Below are 18,388 nucleotides of genomic sequence, written 5' to 3'. Positions count from 1 at the left end.
CCACCTAAAATAAAGTAAAAAATAAAAAACTACACCTATACTCACCTAGACACCTAATTCCCCGAAGCCATCGATCTCCTGTAATAAAATATAAAATAATAAACCACAACCTTATCCTTACCCCTCCGTAGCAGTCCACGAGTGTCCCACGAAGATCTCCAGTTCAGAGCAGCCACATAGAATGTGACCGCTCTGAACCGCTGCCGCCGCTAGAATGACGGGGCCGTAAGGGTTCACCGGAGTTCAGGCAGCGCTGCTCCGGTTAGCTCCTTTACGGCACTGCTGTATCGTGAGAAATTCCCACGGTACAGCACTGCCGTAAAGGAGGTCTCCGGAGCTGCGCTGCCTGAATGCACTCCGGTGACCTCAGTCAGTGGCTCCCGCTGCCGGGAGCGGACGTGTTCCCGGCAGCGTGAGCTTACAGCAGCCATGCACAGCTGTCACCATCTCCAGATGTGACAGCTGTGCATGGGAGATGAGCGCAGGAACGTGGACAGGTAACTATTTTTTTTTTAGTAAACTAAGAATTAAATAAAATGGTGTTTTATTTCAAATAAATTTTTTTTTTCTGGGTGTAGTGTGTTTTTTCTTTTTAACACTTTGTAGGTTAGTAATGGGGGTGTCATATAGACGGCCATCATTACTAACCTGGGCTTCATGGCAGCTGGCGCTGACATGAACCCCACCACTATTACCCCCTGCCACCGCACCAGGGCAGCGTGGAAGAGCGAGGCTAAGTGCCAGAATTGGCGCATCCTATGGATGCGCCATTTCTGGGGCGGCTGACGGCTGGTGTTTCTAGCCTGGGAGGGGGCCAATATTCATGGCACCCTTCCTGAGCTATTAATATCAGCCCCCAGCTGTCTGCCTAGCCTTTGCTAGCTATTAAAATAGGGGGGACCCCATGTCATTTTTTTTGGGGGGGTCCCCCATTTTAATAGCTAGTAAAGGCTAGGTATTCAGCTGGGGGCTGATATTAGTAGCCTGGGAAGCTCCGTGGGTTTTACCCCCTTCCCAGGCTTCAAACATCTGCCCCAGCCGTCTGCTTAACCTCCGCTAGAGACTAAAATTAGGGGGGCCCCCACGTCATTTTTTTGGGGGGGGTCCTCCATTTTAATAGCTAGTAAAGGCTAGGTATTCAGCTGGGGGCTGATATTAGTAGCCTGGGAAGCTCCGTGGGTATTACCCCCTTCCCAGGCTTCAAACATCTGCCCCAGCTGTCTGCTTAACCTCCGCTAGAGACTAAAATTATGGGGGATCCCACGCCATTTTTTTTTAAAATAAATCCTTTATTTTAACACTAAATGACATTTGAGGACTTAATAAAGATGCAGTCCCTAAATTATTATTTATTTTTTAATAAATTTTTCCCAAAACTTTTGACGTGGGCTTCGCCATATTTTTGTATGCCAGCCAGGTACAGCATCCAGCTTCTATGAACACGCCATTTTCCGGGGCGGCCGCGGACTGCAATTTTCAGCGGGGGGGGGGGGCAGAAAGCTTGGGCCTCCCTGCGCTGCAGATTCCATCCCCCAGCTGCCTAGTTATACCTGGCTGGACACAAAAATAGGGAGAAGCTCCACGTTTTTTTTTTTTTAATTATTTCATGAAATTCATGGAATAATTAAGAAAAAAAGGGCTTCCCTATATTGTTGTGTCCGGCTAGGTACAAATAGGCAGCTGGTGGTTGGGGGCAGCCCGTTCCTGCCTGCTGTACCTGGCTGGACACAAATATAGTGTGAAGCCCCACGTCAATTTTTTTTTAATTATTTCAGGAAATTCATGAAATAATTAAAAAAAAAAATGTGTGGCGCTTCGCCCTATTTTTGTGTCCAGCCAGGTACAACTAGGCAGCTGGGGACTGGAATCTGCAGCGCAGGGAGACCCAAGCTTTCTGGGCCCCACCCGCTGCAAATTGCAGTCCGCAGCCGCCCCAGAAAATGGCGCGTTCATAGAAGCGCCATCTTCTGGCGCTGTACCCAACTCATCCAGGGCCCTGGTGCGGTGGCTCACTGGGTAATAAAGGGGTTAAGGCCAGCTTGGCATTATCAGCTGGCCCTAAGCCCGAAATTCATGGGGTCACGCCAATATTAGACATGACCGCCATGAATTTCTAGTAAAGTATTTAAAAAAAACACAAACACCCAGAAAAAAGTCCTTTAATTGAAATAAAGACACAATTCTTTATTGTTCTAAATTAAACCATACTTACCGCCACGCCCATTCCAGCTGAAGCAAACGATCTCCTGCAATAAAAGTAAAATAATAAAGCAACCTCATCCTTACCTTTCCATGGTTCCCAGGACAGCTTCAGCTCTGCTACATCGAGATGACAGGCTGGACCGCAGCAGAACGCTGCCATCCAGCCTGTCATCCCGCGGACACTGAGAAGCGCAGGCATGCTTGCGCTCCTCAGTGTCTCTCTGTGACGTCATCCAGATGAGCCGAGGTCATGTCCAATGAACTCAGCTCACCTCATGCACGTCACTGACAGCGTGGGAAAATTCTCCTGCACTCAGCGCTTCAGCGTGAGAATTCTCCCACGCTGTCAGTGACGTGCTTGAGGTGCGCCGAGTTCATTGGACATGACCTCACCTCATGCACGTCACTGACAGCGTGGGAAAATTCTCACGCTGAAGCGCTGAGTGCAGGAGAATTCTCCCACGCTGTCAGTGACGTACATGAGGTGAGCCGAGTTCATTGTCGGCTCATCTGGATGCCGTCACAGCCAGACACTGAGGAGTGGAAGTATGCCTGCGCTTCTCAGTGTCTGCGGGATGACAGGCTGGATGGCAGCGTTCTGCTGCGGTCCAGCCTGTCATCTCGATGTAGCAGAGCTGGAGCCGTCGTGGGAGCCATGGAAAGGTAAGGATGAGGTTGCTTTATTATTTTTCTTTTATTGCAGGAGATCGTTGGCTTCAGCTGGAATGGGCGTGATGGTAAGTATGGTTTAATTTAGAACAATAAAGAATTGTGTGTTTATTTCAATTAAAGGACTTTTTTCTGGGTGTTTGTGTTTTTTTTAAATACTTTACTAGAAATTCATGGTGGTCATGTCTAATATTGGCGTGACCCCATGAATTTCGGGCTTAGGGCCAGCTGATAATGCCAAGCTGGCCTTAACCCCTTTATTACCCAGTGAGCCACCGCATCAGGGCCCTGGATGAGTTGGGTACAGCGCCAGAAGATGGCGCTTCTATGAACGCGCCATTTTCCGGGGCGGCTGCGGACTGCAATTTGCAGCGGGTGGGGCCCAGAAAGCTTGGGCCTCCCTGCGCTGCAGATTCCAGCCCCCAGCTGCCTAGTTGTACCTGGCTGGACACAAAAATAGGGCGAAGCTCCACGTTTTTTTTTTTTTAAATTCATGAAATTCATGGAATAATTCAGAAAAAAAGGGCTTCCCTATATTGTTGTGTCCGGCTAGGTACAAATAGGCAGCTGGTGGTTGGGGGCAGCCCGTTCCTGCCTGCTGTACCTGGCTGGACACAAATATAGTGTGAAGCCCCACGTCAATTTTTTTTTAATTATTTCAGGAAATTCATGAAATAATTAAAAAAAAAAATGTGTGGCGCTTCGCCCTATTTTTGTGTCCAGCCAGGTACAACTAGGCAGCTGGGGGCTGGAATCTGCAGCGCAGGGAGACCCAAGCTTTCTGGGCCCCACCCGCTGCAAATTGCAGTCCGCAGCCGCCCCAGAAAATGGCGCGTTCATAGAAGCGCCATCTTCTGGCGCTGTACCCAACTCATCCAGGGCCCTGGTGCGGTGGCTCACTGGGTAATAAAGGGGTTAAGGCCAGCTTGGCATTATCAGCTGGCCCTAAGCCCGAAATTCATGGGGTCACGCCAATATTAGACATGACCGCCATGAATTTCTAGTAAAGTATTTAAAAAAAACACAAACACCCAGAAAAAAGTCCTTTAATTGAAATAAAGACACAATTCTTTATTGTTCTAAATTAAACCATACTTACCGCCACGCCCATTCCAGCTGAAGCAAACGATCTCCTGCAATAAAAGTAAAATAATAAAGCAACCTCATCCTTACCTTTCCATGGTTCCCAGGACAGCTTCAGCTCTGCTACATCGAGATGACAGGCTGGACCGCAGCAGAACGCTGCCATCCAGCCTGTCATCCCGCGGACACTGAGAAGCGCAGGCATGCTTGCGCTCCTCAGTGTCTCTCTGTGACGTCATCCAGATGAGCCGAGGTCATGTCCAATGAACTCAGCTCACCTCATGCACGTCACTGACAGCGTGGGAAAATTCTCCTGCACTCAGCGCTTCAGCGTGAGAATTCTCCCACGCTGTCAGTGACGTGCTTGAGGTGCGCCGAGTTCATTGGACATGACCTCACCTCATGCACGTCACTGACAGCGTGGGAAAATTCTCACGCTGAAGCGCTGAGTGCAGGAGAATTCTCCCACGCTGTCAGTGACGTACATGAGGTGAGCCGAGTTCATTGTCGGCTCATCTGGATGCCGTCACAGCCAGACACTGAGGAGTGGAAGTATGCCTGCGCTTCTCAGTGTCTGCGGGATGACAGGCTGGATGGCAGCGTTCTGCTGCGGTCCAGCCTGTCATCTCGATGTAGCAGAGCTGGAGCCGTCGTGGGAGCCATGGAAAGGTAAGGATGAGGTTGCTTTATTATTTTTCTTTTATTGCAGGAGATCGTTGGCTTCAGCTGGAATGGGCGTGACTGTAAGTATGGTTTAATTTAGAACAATAAAGAATTGTGTGTTTATTTCAATTAAAGGACTTTTTTCTGGGTGTTTGTGTTTTTTTTAAATACTTTACTAGAAATTCATGGTGGTCATGTCTAATATTGGCGTGACCCCATGAATTTCGGGCTTAGGGCCAGCTGATAATGCCAAGCTGGCCTTAACCCCTTTATTACCCAGTGAGCCACCGCACCAGGGCCCTGGATGAGTTGGGTACAGCGCCAGAAGATGGCGCTTCTATGAATGCGCCATTTTCCGGGGCGGCTGCGGACTGCAATTTGCAGCGGGTGGGGTCCAGAAAGCTTGGGCCTCCCTGCGCTGCAGATTCCAGCCCCCAGCTGCCTAGTTGTACCTGGCTGGACACAAAAATAGGGCGAAGCTCCACGTTTTTTTTTTTTAAATTCATGAAATTCATGGAATAATTAAGAAAAAAAGGGCTTCCCTATATTGTTGTGTCCGGCCAGGTACAAATAGGCAGCTGGTGGTTGGGAGCAGCCCGTTCCTGCCTGCTGTACCTGACTGGACACAAATATAGGGCGAAGCCCCACATCAATTTTTTTAAATTATTTCATGAATTTCCTGAAATGATTTAAAAAAAATTGACGTGGGGCTTCGCACTATATTTGTGTCCAGCCAGGTACAGCAGGCAGGAACGGGCTGCCCCCAACCACCAGCTGCCTATTTGTACCTGGTTGGACACAACAATATAGGGAAGCCCTTTTTTTCTTAATTATTTCATGAATTTCATGAAATAATTAAAAAAAAAAAAAATACGTGAAGCTTCTCCCTATTTTTGTGTCCAGCCAGGTACAACTAGGCAGCTGGGGGATGGAATCTGCAGCGCAGGGAGGCCCAAGCTTTCTGCCCCCCGCTGAAAATTGCAGTCCGCAGCCACCCCGGAAAATGGCTGGATGCTGTACCTGGCTGGCATACAAAAATATGGCGAAGCCCACGTCAAAAGTTTTGGGAAAAATTAATTAAAAAATAAATAATAATTTAGGGACTGCATCTTTATTAACTCCTCAAATGTCATTTAGTGTTAAAATAAAGGATTTATTTTAAAAAAAATTGACGTGGGGCTTCGCCCTATATTTGTGTCCAGCCAGGTACAGCAGGCAGGAATGGGCTGCCCCCAACCACCAGCTGCCTATTTGTACCTGGTTGGACACAACAATATAGGGAAGCCCTTTTTTTCTTAATTATTCCATGAATTGCATGAAATAATTAAAAAAAAAAAATACGTGGGGCTTCGCCCTATTTTTGTGCCCAGCCAGGTACAACTAGGCAGCTGGGAGCTGGAATCCGCAGCGCAGGGAGACCCAAGCTTTCTGGGCCACCCCCGCTGCAAATTGCAGTCCGCAGCCGCCCCAGAAAATGGCGCGTTCATAGAAGCGCCATCTTCTGGCGCTGTACCCAACTCATCCAGGGCCCTGGTGCGGTGGCTCACTGGGTAATAAAGGGGTTAAGGCCAGCTTGGCATTATCAGCTGGCCCTAAGCCCAAAATTCATGGGGTCACGCCAATATTAGACATGACCACCATGAATTTCTAGTAAAGTATTTAAAAAAACACAACACCCAGAAAAAAGTCCTTTAATTGAAATAAACACACAATTCTTTATTGTTCTAAATTAAACCATACTTACCACCACGCCCATTCCAGCTGAAGCCAACGATCTCCTGCAATAAAAGTAAAATAATAAAGCAACATCATCCTTACCTTTCCATGGCTCCCACGACAGCTTCAGCTCTGCTACATCGAGATGACAGGCTGGACCGCAGCAGAACGCTGCCATCCATCCTGTCATCCCGCAGACACTGAGAAGCGCAGGCATACTTCCACTCCTCAGTGTCTGGCTGTGACGGCATCCAGATGAGCCGAGGTCATGTCCAATGAACTCAGCTCACCTCATGTACGTCACTGACAGCGTGGGAAAATTCTCCTGCACTCAGCGCTTCAGCGTGAGAATTTTCCCACGCTGTCAGTGACGTGCATGAGGTGAGCTGAGTTCATTGGACATGACCTCACCTCATGTATGTCACTGACAGCGTGGGAGAATTCTCACGCTGAAGCGCTGAGTGCAGGAGAATTTTCCCACGCTGTCAGTGACGTGCATGAGGTGAGCTGAGTTCATTGGACATGAACTCGGCTCATCTGGATGACGTCACAGAGAGACACTGAGGAGCGCAAGCATGCCTGCGCTTCTCAGTGTCTGCGGGATGACAGGCTGGATGGCAGCTTTCTGCTGCGGTCCAGCCTGTCATCTCGATGTAGCAGAGCTGGAGCTGTCCTGGGAACCATGGAAAGGTAAGGATGAGGTTGCTTTATTATTTTTCTTTTATTGCAGGAGATCGTTGGCTTCAGCTGGAATGGGCGTGATGGTAAGTATGGTTTAATTTAGAACAATAAAGAATTGTGTCTTTATTTCAATTAAAGGACTTTACTCTGGGTGTTTGTGTTTTCTTTTAACTTTGACTATGGGGTTAGTAATGGGGGTGTCTTATAGACGCCTCTCCATTACTAACCTGGGCTTGATGTCAGCTGGCATTATAAGCTGACATCAACCCCAACCCTATTACCCCCTGCCACCGCACCAGGGCAGCGTGGAAGAGCGAGGCTAAGTGCCAGAATTGGCGCATCCTATGGATGCGCCATTTCTGGGGCGGCTGACGGCTGGTGTTTCTAGCCTGGGAGGGGGCCAATATTCATGGCACCCTTCCTGGGCTATTAATATCAGCCCCCAGCTGTCTGCCTAGCCTGTGCTAGCTCTTAAATTAGGGGGGACCCCACGTTATTTTTTTGGGGGGGTTCCCCCATTTTAATAGCTAGTAAAGGCTAGGTATTCAGCTGGGGGCTGATATTAGTAGCCTGGGAAGCTCCGTGGGTATTACCCCCTTCCCAGGCTTCAAACATTTGCCCCAGCTGTCTGCTTAACCTCCGCTAGAGCCTAAAATTAAGGGGAACCCCACGCCAATTTTTTTTTAAATAAATCCTTTATTTTAACACTACATGACAAGTACAGTAATCAACACTGTCACTGTACTTCATATATATGTGACTGACATGTTTCGATCTATCTAATCTATGTGTGATTCTCTATTCCTTCTATTCTAAATTGTCGGGTACAGATGCTGAATTGCCGGCCGGCTTTCTTAAAGAGACGGTGCATGAAAACACTATTATTTTTTTAAATAAATCCTTTACACTAAATGACAAGTACAGTAAGCAACACTGTCACTGTACTTCATATATATGTGACTGACATGTTTCTATCTATCTAATCTATGTGTGAAGCTCTATTCTTTCTGTTATAAATTGTCGGGTACCGCTGCTGAATTGCCGGCCGGCTTTTTTAAAGAGACGGTGCACGAAAACACTAATATTTTTTTTTAATAAATCCTTTACACTAAATGACAAGTACAGTAAGCAACACTGTCACTGTACTTCATATATATGTGACTGACATGTTTCTATCTATCTAATCTATGTGTGATTCTCTATTCTGTCTGTTATAAATTGTCGGGTACAGATGCTGAATTGCCGGCCGGCTTTTTTAAAGAGACGGTGCACGAAAACACTAATATTTTTTTTAATAAATCCTTTACACTAAATGACAAGTACAGTAAGCAACACAGTCACTGTACTTCATATATATGTGACTGACATGTTTCTATCTATCTAATCTATGTGTGAAGCTCTATTCTTTCTGTTGTAAATTGTCGGGTACCGGTGTATGCCGCTGATGAATTGCCGGCTTTTCATGTCATTCTACATTATTCTTAGTTGTTTTACTTCATGTAGAATTAACCTACAAGGAAAGAAAGGGTTTATTTTCATTCCGATATTTGTGTCCCATTGACTTGCATTGGTTTCCGGTATCGGAATCGGCGATATCCGATACTTTTTGGGTATCGGCCCGATCCAATCCGATACGATATTTCCTGATATCGGAAGGTATCGCTCAACACTAATCACATTACATGGCAATGCAATGCACAGTTGCTGAAGTTGAACCAAAATGAGCTTGTAATCTGGCTTCTGCAACTTTGAACATGAAAAATCCAATGAGGAGAAGAAAAGCAAAGCCAAAGAGTCCATCCCAAAATCCGACAAACAAGCAAAATGAACAAAAAACATTGAATTCAATTCTTTCTGATTTTAGAAACTGCATTAAAGAAGGGGTGCACCGGTCCTGGAGATACTGCAATACCAGGTCAATGCGTGGAGTGGACAGAGCAAGCTCTTTTTCCATCTCCCTGTTCTAAAAATCCATTTAATATATGGTCCCCAGATAGGGGACGTATCAGATATTAAACTGATAAGAACAGATACTACACTTGATCTTAGCCAAAAGGCCGAGAAGCGATAACCAGAATTGGTTTCAAACTACGGAGCCACCCAAGGATCCTGAAAAGTCCATTTGTGGAGATGAGCTCCTGGACTCCCGTTAAGAAGACATGTTGTCAACCTCTAGATCCCTTACATGCCTGCACTTTTCGGCTTGCTGCTGCTGCAATCCACGCGTTTTAGATCTGCATAACTCCACCTCTTTAAACACAGCACCTTCACCCCCTGCTGTTCCCACCCGCCTCAACACCGTTGGAAGGGAGGAGAACCAATTAAGGCGGGGGGTGGGGTGGAACGAGCAGCTGTCTACCCTTAGCAGGAGGGCTCCTGATTACATACCTCTCCTGCTGCTGCTGCTGCTGGCTGTCCAGCAGCAGACTGAAGGTGGCTGCTGCTGTGCACAGGTATATAAAGGCTCAGAGCCTATTATGACACGCGCAGCCAGCGTTCCATTGCCACATTCCATCTACTGCAGGCAGGATACCTGGCTGGCTGAATGTCGCTGAGAAGCTCACAGAGACCGCCATAAGCAACAGTTTAACAGAATGCCACAGACTAATCAACCAAACTTTTTGGGTTGGGTTCTCTTTTATAGTCTGCAGGCATTAAATGAAAGAAGTCAGTGTTCCAGCAGAAGGAGACAACGTTTCAGAAAAGGCATTGTAGCAAACCAAAAAAGAAATTTTAAGCGCAGCAGAGTAACCAGCGCACATACCTGTTAGCTCAGGTGAGTTTAAAAGGCTGCTGTTGATAACAAGGGCATTTGCTAAATAGATGGTGTGTGTGCAACAATATACTGAAAGGTCAATTATATTGTGCAGCTTATCTCACCACCTGTAGTTATTTAGGTGAAAGCTCCAAAATGCTTGCCTAATATGTCTGTTTATCCAAAAGGAAGTAAAAAGGGAGAGCTAGAAAGATAGCATTGCATCACATTACATGGCAATGCAATGCACAGTTGCTGAAGTTGAACCAAAATGAGCTTGTAATCTGGCTTCTGCAACTTTGAACATGAAAAATCCAATGAGGAGAAGAAAAGCAAAGCCAAAGAGTCCATCCCAAAATCCGACAAACAAGCAAAATGAACAAAAAACATTGAATTCAATTCTTTCTGATTTTAGAAACTGCATTAAAGAAGGGGTGCACCGGTCCTGGAGATACTGCAATACCAGGTCAATGCGTGGAGTGGACAGAGCAAGCTCTTTTTCCATCTCCCTGTTCTAAAAATCCATTTAATATATGGTCCCCAGATAGGGGACGTATCAGATATTAAACTGATAAGAACAGATACTACACTTGATCTTAGCCAAAAGGCCGAGAAGCGATAACCAGAATTGGTTTCAAACTACGGAGCCACCCAAGGATCCTGAAAAGTCCATTTGTGGAGATGAGCTCCTGGACTCCCGTTAAGAAGACATGTTGTCAACCTCTAGATCCCTTACATGCCTGCACTTTTCGGCTTGCTGCTGCTGCAATCCACGCGTTTTAGATCTGCATAACTCCACCTCTTTAAACACAGCACCTTCACCCCCTGCTGTTCCCACCCGCCTCAACACCGTTGGAAGGGAGGAGAACCAATTAAGGCGGGGGGTGGGGTGGAACGAGCAGCTGTCTACCCTTAGCAGGAGGGCTCCTGATTACATACCTCTCCTGCTGCTGCTGCTGCTGGCTGTCCAGCAGCAGACTGAAGGTGGCTGCTGCTGTGCACAGGTATATAAAGGCTCAGAGCCTATTATGACACGCGCAGCCAGCGTTCCATTGCCACATTCCATCTACTGCAGGCAGGATACCTGGCTGGCTGAATGTCGCTGAGAAGCTCACAGAGACCGCCATAAGCAACAGTTTAACAGAATGCCACAGACTAATCAACCAAACTTTTTGGGCTGGGATCTCTTTTATAGTCTGCAGGCATTAAATGAAAGAAGTCAGTGTTCCAGCAGAAGGAGACAACGTTTCAGAAAAGGCATTGTAGCAAACCAAAAAAGAAATTTTAAGCGCAGCAGAGTAACCAGCGCACATACCTGTTAGCTCAGGTGAGTTTAAAAGGCTGCTGTTGATAACAAGGGCATTTGCTAAATAGATGGTGTGTGTGCAACAATATACTGAAAGGTCAATTATATTGTGCAGCTTATCTCACCACCTGTAGTTATTTAGGTGAAAGCTCCAAAATGCTTGCCTAATATGTCTGTTTATCCAAAAGGAAGTAAAAAGGGAGAGCTAGAAAGATAGCATTGCATCACATTACATGGCAATGCAATGCACAGTTGCTGAAGTTGAACCAAAATGAGCTTGTAATCTGGCTTCTGCAACTTTGAACATGAAAAATCCAATGAGGAGAAGAAAAGCAAAGCCAAAGAGTCCATCCCAAAATCCGACAAACAAGCAAAATGAACAAAAAACATTGAATTCAATTCTTTCTGATTTTAGAAACTGCATTAAAGAAGGGGTGCACCGGTCCTGGAGATACTGCAATACCAGGTCAATGCGTGGAGTGGACAGAGCAAGCTCTTTTTCCATCTCCCTGTTCTAAAAATCCATTTAATATATGGTCCCCAGATAGGGGACGTATCAGATATTAAACTGATAAGAACAGATTTTTTTTTTTGTGAAAGCCCGAATTCGTGTACAAAACCCGAGTGCGCTTAAAAAAGTGACAAGTGCCACAAAAAAAGTGCACTAGGATGCTGGTCTTCTTGAAACCCTCTCCAAAAGGAGAAGGGTCCCCCAAACCATTCCCCGTCCCTCCGAGCCAAAAGGCCACAGCGAGGAACAGGGACAAAAAGCCACCTCCAGCCGAAGCCAGAGGCGGCCCAATCTTACCCCCAGCACCTGCCCGAGTTCTCACCCGAGCAAGGCACTGGGAGCCAAAGACTGTGCTCCCCTCCCGGAAGAGGGGAGCCAACAACGCTCTCCTCCCGAAAGAGGAGAGCCAGGGGGGTTCAGGGGGGAGCGGAACCTGATGGCCACACACTCCCCCCCTAGACCTGCCAAGAGAGGAACCCGTAAGGGAACCGCATCCCGACAAAATCCTAGTAGGACGTGACACACGTGAATAAGTGGACACACAGTGACAAAGAAATTAAATAAATAGTGAAGGTTTCACAGTATAATACTGCCCGGACCTTCGACCGGGAATTGAAAAATTCCCCATCCTAAGGCCAGAAGGCCCGGAATAAGGGTGTGTGCGAAGAAAGAAAATTTGAAGTGCTTGTGCAAATGTGCCATAAACTCAAGTGGGGTTCCCAATCCCAGTGAGTTAAGGCACCCCAGGGTCACCACTCCTGGGGCACTTCACACTTCGGGCTTTCGATCTTCCCCGGCCCAATGGCGTCGATCCTGGGGGGCCATGCTTTCCACCAGATGACTCTATTAGCCACCTGGCGTACTAACAAGCGCCTAAACCCCAGTGTGCATAATGTATCAATCTACTAGGGCGGCCAACATCCAAAACCGCCTTTTCGAAAGATACTACACTTGATCTTAGCCAAAAGGCCGAGAAGCGATAACCAGAATTGGTTTCAAACTACGGAGCCACCCAAGGATCCTGAAAAGTCCATTTGTGGAGATGAGCTCCTGGACTCCCGTTAAGAAGACATGTTGTCAACCTCTAGATCCCTTACATGCCTGCACTTTTCGGCTTGCTGCTGCTGCAATCCACGCGTTTTAGATCTGCATAACTCCACCTCTTTAAACACAGCACCTTCACCCCCTGCTGTTCCCACCCGCCTCAACACCGTTGGAAGGGAGGAGAACCAATTAAGGCGGGGGGTGGGGTGGAACGAGCAGCTGTCTACCCTTAGCAGGAGGGCTCCTGATTACATACCTCTCCTGCTGCTGCTGCTGCTGGCTGTCCAGCAGCAGACTGAAGGTGGCTGCTGCTGTGCACAGGTATATAAAGGCTCAGAGCCTATTATGACACGCGCAGCCAGCGTTCCATTGCCACATTCCATCTACTGCAGGCAGGATACCTGGCTGGCTGAATGTCGCTGAGAAGCTCACAGAGACCGCCATAAGCAACAGTTTAACAGAATGCCACAGACTAATCAACCAAACTTTTTGGGTTGGGTTCTCTTTTATAGTCTGCAGGCATTAAATGAAAGAAGTCAGTGTTCCAGCAGAAGGAGACAACGTTTCAGAAAAGGCATTGTAGCAAACCAAAAAATAAATTTTAAGCGCAGCAGAGTAACCAGCGCACATACCTGTTAGCTCAGGTGAGTTTAAAAGGCTGCTGTTGATAACAAGGGCATTTGCTAAATAGATGGTGTGTGTGCAACAATATACTGAAAGGTCAATTATATTGTGCAGCTTATCTCACCACCTGTAGTTATTTAGGTGAAAGCTCCAAAATGCTTGCCTAATATGTCTGTTTATCCAAAAGGAAGTAAAAAGGGAGAGCTAGAAAGATAGCATTGCATCACATTACATGGCAATGCAATGCACAGTTGCTGAAGTTGAACCAAAATGAGCTTGTAATCTGGCTTCTGCAACTTTGAACATGAAAAATCCAATGAGGAGAAGAAAAGCAAAGCCAAAGAGTCCATCCCAAAATCCGACAAACAAGCAAAATGAACAAAAAACATTGAATTCAATTCTTTCTGATTTTAGAAACTGCATTAAAGAAGGGGTGCACCGGTCCTGGAGATACTGCAATACCAGGTCAATGCGTGGAGTGGACAGAGCAAGCTCTTTTTCCATCTCCCTGTTCTAAAAATCCATTTAATATATGGTCCCCAGATAGGGGACGTATCAGATATTAAACTGATAAGAACAGATACTACACTTGATCTTAGCCAAAAGGCCGAGAAGCGATAACCAGAATTGGTTTCAAACTACGGAGCCACCCAAGGATCCTGAAAAGTCCATTTGTGGAGATGAGCTCCTGGACTCCCGTTAAGAAGACATGTTGTCAACCTCTAGATCCCTTACATGCCTGCACTTTTCGGCTTGCTGCTGCTGCAATCCACGCGTTTTAGATCTGCATAACTCCACCTCTTTAAACACAGCACCTTCACCCCCTGCTGTTCCCACCCGCCTCAACACCGTTGGAAGGGAGGAGAACCAATTAAGGTGGGGGGTGGGGTAGAACGAGCAGCTGTCTACCCTTAGCAGGAGGGCTCCTGATTACATACCTCTCCTGCTGCTGCTGCTGCTGGCTGTCCAGCAGCAGACTGAAGGTGGCTGCTGCTGTGCACAGGTATATAAAGGCTCAGAGCCTATTATGACACGCGCAGCCAGCGTTCCATTGCCACATTCCATCTACTGCAGGCAGGATACCTGGCTGGCTGAATGTCGCTGAGAAGCTCACAGAGACCGCCATAAGCAACAGTTTAACAGAATGCCACAGACTAATCAACCAAACTTTTTGGGTTGGGTTCTCTTTTATAGTCTGCAGGCATTAAATGAAAGAAGTCAGTGTTCCAGCAGAAGGAGACAACGTTTCAGAAAAGGCATTGTAGCAAACCAAAAAAGAAATTTTAAGCGCAGCAGAGTAACCAGCGCACATACCTGTTAGCTCAGGTGAGTTTAAAAGGCTGCTGTTGATAACAAGGGCATTTGCTAAATAGATGGTGTGTGTGCAACAATATACTGAAAGGTCAATTATATTGTGCAGCTTATCTCACCACCTGTAGTTATTTAGGTGAAAGCTCCAAAATGCTTGCCTAATATGTCTGTTTATCCAAAAGGAAGTAAAAAGGGAGAGCTAGAAAGATAGCATTGCATCACATTACATGGCAATGCAATGCACAGTTGCTGAAGTTGAACCAAAATGAGCTTGTAATCTGGCTTCTGCAACTTTGAACATGAAAAATCCAATGAGGAGAAGAAAAGCAAAGCCAAAGAGTCCATCCCAAAATCCGACAAACAAGCAAAATGAACAAAAAACATTGAATTCAATTCTTTCTGATTTTAGAAACTGCATTAAAGAAGGGGTGCACCGGTCCTGGAGATACTGCAATACCAGGTCAATGCGTGGAGTGGACAGAGCAAGCTCTTTTTCCATCTCCCTGTTCTAAAAATCCATTTAATATATGGTCCCCAGATAGGGGACGTATCAGATATTAAACTGATAAGAACAGATACTACACTTGATCTTAGCCAAAAGGCCGAGAAGCGATAACCAGAATTGGTTTCAAACTACGGAGCCACCCAAGGATCCTGAAAAGTCCATTTGTGGAGATGAGCTCCTGGACTCCCGTTAAGAAGACATGTTGTCAACCTCTAGATCCCTTACATGCCTGCACTTTTCGGCTTGCTGCTGCTGCAATCCACGCGTTTTAGATCTGCATAACTCCACCTCTTTAAACACAGCACCTTCACCCCCTGCTGTTCCCACCCGCCTCAACACCGTTGGAAGGGAGGAGAACCAATTAAGGCGGGGGGTGGGGTGGAACGAGCAGCTGTCTACCCTTAGCAGGAGGGCTCCTGATTACATACCTCTCCTGCTGCTGCTGCTGCTGGCTGTCCAGCAGCAGACTGAAGGTGGCTGCTGCTGTGCACAGGTATATAAAGGCTCAGAGCCTATTATGACACGCGCAGCCAGCGTTCCATTGCCACATTCCATCTACTGCAGGCAGGATACCTGGCTGGCTGAATGTCGCTGAGAAGCTCACAGAGACCGCCATAAGCAACAGTTTAACAGAATGCCACAGACTAATCAACCAAACTTTTTGGGCTGGGATCTCTTTTATAGTCTGCAGGCATTAAATGAAAGAAGTCAGTGTTCCAGCAGAAGGAGACAACGTTTCAGAAAAGGCATTGTAGCAAACCAAAAAAGAAATTTTAAGCGCAGCAGAGTAACCAGCGCACATACCTGTTAGCTCAGGTGAGTTTAAAAGGCTGCTGTTGATAACAAGGGCATTTGCTAAATAGATGGTGTGTGTGCAACAATATACTGAAAGGTCAATTATATTGTGCAGCTTATCTCACCACCTGTAGTTATTTAGGTGAAAGCTCCAAAATGCTTGCCTAATATGTCTGTTTATCCAAAAGGAAGTAAAAAGGGAGAGCTAGAAAGATAGCATTGCATCACATTACATGGCAATGCAATGCACAGTTGCTGAAGTTGAACCAAAATGAGCTTGTAATCTGGCTTCTGCAACTTTGAACATGAAAAATCCAATGAGGAGAAGAAAAGCAAAGCCAAAGAGTCCATCCCAAAATCCGACAAACAAGCAAAATGAACAAAAAACATTGAATTCAATTCTTTCTGATTTTAGAAACTGCATTAAAGAAGGGGTGCACCGGTCCTGGAGATACTGCAATACCAGGTCAATGCGTGGAGTGGACAGAGCAAGCTCTTTTTCCATCTCCCTGTTCTAAAAATCCATTTAATATATGGTCCCCAGATAGGGGACGTATCAGATATTAAACTGATAAGAACAGATACTACACTTGATCTTAGCCAAAAGGCCGAGAAGCGATAACCAGAATTGGTTTCAAACTACGGAGCCACCCAAGGATCCTGAAAAGTCCATTTGTGGAGATGAGCTCCTGGACTCCCGTTAAGAAGACATGTTGTCAACCTCTAGATCCCTTACATGCCTGCACTTTTCGGCTTGCTGCTGCTGCAATCCACGCGTTTTAGATCTGCATAACTCCACCTCTTTAAACACAGCACCTTCACCCCCTGCTGTTCCCACCCGCCTCAACACCGTTGGAAGGGAGGAGAACCAATTAAGGCGGGGGGTGGGGTGGAACGAGCAGCTGTCTACCCTTAGCAGGAGGGCTCCTGATTACATACCTCTCCTGCTGCTGCTGCTGCTGGCTGTCCAGCAGCAGACTGAAGGTGGCTGCTGCTGTGCACAGGTATATAAAGGCTCAGAGCCTATTATGACACGCGCAGCCAGCGTTCCATTGCCACATTCCATCTACTGCAGGCAGGATACCTGGCTGGCTGAATGTCGCTGAGAAGCTCACAGAGACCGCCATAAGCAACAGTTTAACAGAATGCCACAGACTAATCAACCAAACTTTTTGGGTTGGGTTCTCTTTTATAGTCTGCAGGCATTAAATGAAAGAAGTCAGTGTTCCAGCAGAAGGAGACAACGTTTCAGAAAAGTCATTGTAGCAAACCAAAAAATAAATTTTAAGCGCAGCAGAGTAACCAGCGCACATACCTGTTAGCTCAGGTGAGTTTAAAAGGCTGCTGTTGATAACAAGGGCATTTGCTAAATAGATGGTGTGTGTGCAACAATATACTGAAAGGTCAATTATATTGTGCAGCTTATCTCACCACCTGTAGTTATTTAGGTGAAAGCTCCAAAATGCTTGCCTAATATGTCTGTTTATCCAAAAGGAAGTAAAAAGGGAGAGCTAGAAAGATAGCATTGCATCACATTACATGGCAATGCAATGCACAGTTGCTGAAGTTGAACCAAAATGAGCTTGTAATCTGGCTTCTGCAACTTTGAACATGAAAAATCCAATGAGGAGAAGAAAAGCAAAGCCAAAGAGTCCATCCCAAAATCCGACAAACAAGCAAAATGAACAAAAAACATTGAATTCAATTCTTTCTGATTTTAGAAACTGCATTAAAGAAGGGGTGCACCGGTCCTGGAGATACTGCAATACCAGGTCAATGCGTGGAGTGGACAGAGCAAGCTCTTTTTCCATCTCCCTGTTCTAAAAATCCATTTAATATATGGTCCCCAGATAGGGGACGTATCAGATATTAAACTGATAAGAACAGATACTACACTTGATCTTAGCCAAAAGGCCGAGAAGCGATAACCAGAATTGGTTTCAAACTACGGAGCCACCCAAGGATCCTGAAAAGTCCATTTGTGGAGATGAGCTCCTGGACTCCCGTTAAGAAGACATGTTGTCAACCTCTAGATCCCTTACATGCCTGCACTTTTCGGCTTGCTGCTGCTGCAATCCACGCGTTTTAGATCTGCATAACTCCACCTCTTTAAACACAGCACCTTCACCCCCTGCTGTTCCCACCCGCCTCAACACCGTTGGAAGGGAGGAGAACCAATTAAGGTGGGGGGTGGGGTAGAACGAGCAGCTGTCTACCCTTAGCAGGAGGGCTCCTGTTTACATACCTCTCCTGCTGCTGCTGCTGCTGGCTGTCCAGCAGCAGACTGAAGGTGGCTGCTGCTGTGCACAGGTATATAAAGGCTCAGAGCCTATTATGACACGCGCAGCCAGCGTTCCATTGCCACATTCCATCTACTGCAGGCAGGATACCTGGCTGGCTGAATGTCGCTGAGAAGCTCACAGAGACCGCCATAAGCAACAGTTTAACAGAATGCCACAGACTAATCAACCAAACTTTTTGGGTTGGGTTCTCTTTTATAGTCTGCAGGCATTAAATGAAAGA

At 46.4% G+C, this 18,388-nt stretch overlaps 6 non-coding genes and 2 pseudogenes across 6 annotated transcripts; all 8 read right to left on the bottom strand.

Moving 5' to 3' along the window:
* Nucleotides 1-8,892: 8,892 nt before the first annotated feature.
* On the bottom strand, nt 8,893-9,083 carry LOC141212437 (U2 spliceosomal RNA). The gene has a single exon (XR_012282196.1). It is a non-coding gene; the product is annotated as a U2 spliceosomal RNA (small nuclear RNA).
* Nucleotides 9,084-10,198: 1,115 nt separating this feature from the next.
* LOC141212436 (U2 spliceosomal RNA) lies at nt 10,199-10,389 on the bottom strand. Its single transcript, XR_012282195.1, has one exon. It is a non-coding gene; the product is annotated as a U2 spliceosomal RNA (small nuclear RNA).
* Nucleotides 10,390-11,504: 1,115 nt separating this feature from the next.
* On the bottom strand, nt 11,505-11,681 carry LOC141212502 (U2 spliceosomal RNA; annotated as a pseudogene).
* Nucleotides 11,682-12,475: 794 nt separating this feature from the next.
* Nucleotides 12,476-12,567, bottom strand: LOC141212528 (U2 spliceosomal RNA; annotated as a pseudogene).
* Nucleotides 12,568-13,682: 1,115 nt separating this feature from the next.
* Nucleotides 13,683-13,873, bottom strand: LOC141212435 (U2 spliceosomal RNA). Its single transcript, XR_012282194.1, has one exon. It is a non-coding gene; the product is annotated as a U2 spliceosomal RNA (small nuclear RNA).
* Nucleotides 13,874-14,988: 1,115 nt separating this feature from the next.
* LOC141212434 (U2 spliceosomal RNA) lies at nt 14,989-15,179 on the bottom strand. The gene has a single exon (XR_012282192.1). It is a non-coding gene; the product is annotated as a U2 spliceosomal RNA (small nuclear RNA).
* Nucleotides 15,180-16,294: 1,115 nt separating this feature from the next.
* Nucleotides 16,295-16,485, bottom strand: LOC141212433 (U2 spliceosomal RNA). The gene has a single exon (XR_012282191.1). It is a non-coding gene; the product is annotated as a U2 spliceosomal RNA (small nuclear RNA).
* Nucleotides 16,486-17,600: 1,115 nt separating this feature from the next.
* LOC141212432 (U2 spliceosomal RNA) lies at nt 17,601-17,791 on the bottom strand. Its single transcript, XR_012282190.1, has one exon. It is a non-coding gene; the product is annotated as a U2 spliceosomal RNA (small nuclear RNA).
* Between the last annotated feature and the right edge of the window lie 597 nt (nt 17,792-18,388).

This window comes from Phyllobates terribilis, unplaced genomic scaffold, assembly GCF_046119375.1.
Source record: "Phyllobates terribilis strain yellow unplaced genomic scaffold, ASM4611937v1 Scaffold_175__1_contigs__length_3988992, whole genome shotgun sequence".
Classification (NCBI taxonomy): domain Eukaryota; kingdom Metazoa; phylum Chordata; class Amphibia; order Anura; family Dendrobatidae; genus Phyllobates; species Phyllobates terribilis.
This window is presented reverse-complemented; position numbering and strand designations above follow the sequence as displayed.